Source organism: Thalassophryne amazonica, chromosome 18, assembly GCF_902500255.1.
Source record: "Thalassophryne amazonica chromosome 18, fThaAma1.1, whole genome shotgun sequence".
Lineage (NCBI taxonomy): Eukaryota > Metazoa > Chordata > Actinopteri > Batrachoidiformes > Batrachoididae > Thalassophryne > Thalassophryne amazonica.
The window spans coordinates 26,176,338-26,181,795 of record NC_047120.1 but is presented as its reverse complement, the minus strand read 5'-3'; positions in this window follow the sequence as shown (position 1 = coordinate 26,181,795).

Sequence of the window (5,458 nt, the reverse complement as noted above, 5' to 3'; positions counted from 1 at the left end):
TCGGGTAAAAATCACACAGAAATGTTTTGTTTGTTTGAATCAAACAATAAAGACAAGGAGACTGTCAGCACTCTGGAACATCTGACTCACCAGGCTGGATGGCTGGTGCTTGAGCAACATCCTGGCTTGTGGACATGCGGTTCTCAGTCAAGACCGGATTTACCTTGGCAAAGACTGGAAGATCATCTGCAATATTCTTCAGATCCTTCTCCTCTGGGAACGGATGTTTGAGCACATCAGAAGGTCTGATGCATTCAGCTTTGTAGAGGACCACCATCCAGAGAGCTAAACATTATGTCTCTTGGGGTCGTAGAACAAATGCCCTGTGTGCATTTGAACCAGTACAGGAGACTGAAAAGAGTTGGTGTTTGAGTTAGCTCTCAGAAGAAATGGATGGATGGATGGATGGATGGATGGATGGATGGATGGATGGATGGATGGATGGATGGATGGATGGATGGATGGATGGATGGATGGATGGATGGATGGATCACCTTCTGGCTCAGCTCTTTCTTCACCTCGACAGTCCAGTACAGTGTCCATAGAACATCAGATGCAGCCTCAATCTGTCTGTCGATCTCACGATACAACTTACTCTCACTCGTGAACAAGACGCCGAAACACTGGAATTACTCCACTGGATTACCACCACCCCTGCCACAACCTGTCTACATTGTGGAGGGGTTTGTGAGTTCCAGTGATCCTGGGAGTTGAACTGACTAGAGTACTAGCTTCTGGTAGAGCTACCCTTGGCACATTGGTCCAAAGTGAGGAGACAGACAAAGGATGGTTCAAAAAGACCTTACATGATGGACACAAGTGAGGATAGAGTCACCTCACTCAGATTAGGGAAACAGAAGCCTCCTCCTAAGACTGGGGGGTGGAGCCCAGAAGCGTGTGCCTGGTGGCCAGATCAACAGCTATCATGTTTGGTTGGCTCAGCGTGAAAAAAACAACATGGTGTCACCTCCATATGGGTTCACCAAAAGCAAGGAAAGAGTAGATTGTCTGCTGTGCTGTTCTACAGGCAGCAGACAGGGGCAGAAGCCCACATGATCTGACATACACATGTACTATCATTAAAAAAAAACCTGGTACTGTTAGATGGAATGACAACTTGTAATTATTCCAGAGGGACTGCTCACTTGTTAAATATATAAACTGACACAGATCTTATAGGAACTCACACCTTCTCATCATCACACCGTAGCTCCCGAAATGTAAATATATTTGTGGTGGACCTGACTGGATTATCGCCGTCATTTGGATAAGCTGTGAAGTCCTGCCTGTGCACAGCGCTTACAAATGAGGCCCAAGACTTTTGCAATATGGACGCAAAACACTTACTATATCATACAGATGATCACCAGGATACAGGGAAGCCCCCAGAATCAGCTGTGACCACCAAGTGACCACTTGTCTACCTCCTTGCAGTAGGCCAAAACTAAGAAGACCGCTGGAGCTCTGAGTGAAGAAGAACAAAATGTTCCACATTGTTTGACAAAGGCTTTGTTTTCTTTATCAATTTTCAGGCTGAATACAAGCAACAAGATCTTTGCCAAATGTCTTCAGCAGTACTTGGACTTACTGGTACCACAAGGTCCCACGAAATGATGGAGGCTCAGAAATATGCTGGGCAAGGCCGAATTCCATGAGCTTCACTTTCAACGGCCGTTGTTCTTCAGAGAGAGGCAACTACTACAACTGTCTTTCTTTAGTTCCATCTATAATGACAACTTTTGATCAAAAACCAATATCCAACTTACTGGTTGCACAACAGAATGGAGCTTGTTACTGGTAGAGGCTGGAAATTCATCTCATCCATAAAGTCATGAAGACTTTGGTGCAGGAACTCGAACTTGAGGCAAACGAGGTCTCTTTACATACAGGCATCGTACCACCTCTCGGTGTTTGACTTCTCTGGATCCAGTGGATGCAGGAGCTTCGGGTTGGCCATCTGTGGAATATGTGAATTTGAATCATTGATGAAGGTTTAAAATATGTGGTTTGGATAAACAATTTTTTAAACAAAGATTCCAAATTTCTACCTCTTTCTTTGTCTCTTTAACAGTGGCGGCACCAGGAAATTTTTGTGGGGGGAGCTGAGGGGGAGCTTGGGTAAAAGTTGGAGGGGCTCCACAAAATGTCGTCAAAATGAACAATATATAGTAAATTGCTTTATAAATACCAAGGTATATGTTTTAGTCACCCGTGCTCCTCTAAAATGTGGTATCACTGCACACACACATCACTTAGAATCACGTGCTTTGTGATCCACAAACACAAATTTCTGATTTGTAACTTGTGTGTGGGTTTTTACAAATAAATGTTTATTTGCAAAACTGAAAATTCTGTTTGTGAAGGGTGATTCAGCATTGGTGGATCACCGAACACACACATTCTTCACTTTGCTCAGTTACGCAATATTGAGACATTCTTAGCACAAAACTGCAGTTGAGATCCACAAATATGTCAGTCACTATTCACATTATTGGCAGAATTATTGGGGGGGGGGGCTTGGCTCATTATTGGGGGGGCTTAAGCCCCCCGGCACCACCACTGCTCTTTAATGATACTTGGTTTGTTCCTTGTGATCTTGATGGCCACATCTCTACTGGTCATTTTGTGTCTGCACTTGACCACCTTCCCAAACCTGCCCTTGCCAATGAACTCCTGCACCATGTAGAAGGTTCGGAGCACATTGCCCTCTGTGAGGGGACAAGAGGAAAAATGATGCATAGACCAACACAGCAGAGTAGAATATAATGTGTTGAACTTAATCACAATCAGCTGTGACTGACAAAAGTTTAAGACAGTCTTTATTTCAACCTTGGAATTCTGTGGTAATATTCATAAACACAAGTCAAACGTATGAACATTTGTCTCCATGTAAAATTCTCAGCTTGTTTTACTACATATCTCACGCTGAACCAAACCCATAGTGGACTGGATGCTGCTGAAATACCAATCAACAAATTTCACCTGATGGAAATCAATGCTTGTCTTTTCTTGTGGACTGCTTGCTGCCACATGAATAGCTAACACCATCTGTTGGCCTTTCTAGGATTCAGCACTTTATAACACTTATACCAGATTTCCTGTCACTTTGAGCAGCTCACAATGACCAGTGAACTAATCAGATGGTTTGTCAGCCGTCATCCGTCACAAAGCTCCAAAAGCTGACTCATCAACATTACTTCATTTATACAGTCATGGAAATTCCTTAGTGGCGGGGAAGATTGTCTCTTGATCGATTCCTGGATGGGATGGTGGACACGGTGGTGATTGAACAGGCCCAGTCTTGACACACACAGTTTCCAACAGACGTTGCACATGGTTGCTGAGGGAAGCTTCTGCTGGTCAGAATCTTGATCTCACTCTTTCCCTTTTCTCCTCTGTGTTGTTTGCCCTCATTTATTCGAATACTTGCACTCTCATGTGGATCATTGCTCACCAGTTGGCTCGGTCCCTCGCTTGCTTCTCTCAGGTCTTCCAGTTGATGGAGCAGCTCTTGATGTTGTGCTCCAGGAGGTCCTTGTGGTGTTTCTTCCACTCTCATCTGGACCGTTTTCCTTCAATCAACTGAGAGTAGAAGTACTACCTGGGAAGTTGGCTGTCATCCATCCTAACAATGTGACCCACCCACCGAAGCTGGTTAGTGACGATGGAGCTTGGCTTCAGCCAGGACGGTGATGTCGGTATGGTACGATTCCCACCTGACGCAGAGGATACTCCTCAGCCAGTATCGGTGGAATCGTTTGAGGGTCTACAGGTTATTTATTACATCATTTATAAAATGAGCAGGGCTTAGACATGATGCTCCACTCCATGTTATCACTGCTTGAATAGCAGTCAAAGCCACCAAAGTAGACAGGCTGGGTGTCTGTGGAAAAATATTTCCAAATGACCCTAAAGTCCAAGATGAACTCATTCACACTAACCAGTCTAACCAGTGCTGTTTCTGTAGTTGTCAAGTGAACCTGACACTGGATTTAAACACAAAGACAACATGCAAGAAGGCATGATCTGATCTGTGACGTGCTTCTGCTGGCCTTCCTACATAAAAGTTCCAGTTATTCATTTTCAGTGGCTGCTTATTGCAGTTAAAGGTCAAGTGTGTGTTATTATTATTATTATTATTATTATTTATTATTATTATTACTCTTTGGAAAAAAAGGAGTAGCCACTTGAATTTTTAATCGGTGGCCAGGTAGGGGTCAATTGGATAATTGCACAGGGGTCAAAATTTAAAAATGTTCAAATCATATTGAATGCTATGCCACATGATGTGTCTGATCACAAAGATTCCAGAAAGGTATATTTTGAACTATCTGTGACTAAATGTTATGGAGTTATGGGGTAAAAGCATTAAGAATGGTGACAAGGGTCAATTTTAGTTTGTACAGGAGTCAGAAGTTAAAGTTGCTCCAGTTTTGGTAAAAAAGAAAAAAAGTGGTGCAAATTATTGGTTGAACTAATATGATTAATAAATGGAATAGTTTTGAGTGTGTTGAATATTTGGCCTCCAAAGTAAAGGTCAAACAATGTCAACATCCATTGGATTCTATGACATGTGACATATGTTACCCTGTTACATGATAACTAAGCATGACACATGATGCAAACTATTCCTTTTTAAAACCGTATTAACTCAACCAATAATTTGCATCACGTTTTACAATATTTGGAGCAACTTTAACTTCTGACCCCTGTACAAACTGAAACTGACCTTTGTCACATTGTTGCTGTTTTTAACCTCATAACTCCAGAACATTCAGTTATAGATAGTCCAAACTATACCTTTTTGTAATATTTATGTTCAGACAAATAATGTGGTATAGCTTTCAATATGACTGGAACATTTTTAAATGTTAACCCCTGTGAAATTCTTCAAATGACCCCTACCTCGCTGCTTATTGAAAATTCAAGTGGCTACTCGTTTTTTTCAAAAGAGGAATGTCTAGTATTTGTGCCGACTTTGGTGCTTGAATCCCCATTTCAAGGATTTCTATGTAAATATTCTGTTAATCTGCTGCACTAAAGTTAAAGTGACATTCAGACGTCAACTCCGACTCGACATTAAAACTGATGATATGTCTCCATCTGGTGGACAGGTGACGCAGCGCGTTGTTATTTTAACAATTTTATTCATTTCTTTTTTTGTATTTATTTAGTTTTTTCCTTTACGTTATCTATTTAATTTTTTTTTCGAACGGCACCCCTCTGATTTGATGTGACTTTTTAAAAAATATTTCCAAATAGAACAACACCACAGCAGCATACATTAACAAACAAACGGGGAAATATAATGCGCAATCTGACAATACAGTAAAAAAAAAAAAAAAAAAAAAAAAAGATGTACAAAACACGATAAATTACACACACTGTGTTTAAACTTTAAAGGGAAGCGTCTCTGTGACGTCATCGGGGGGCGTTGCGGCGGAGTTAGCTTGTTAGC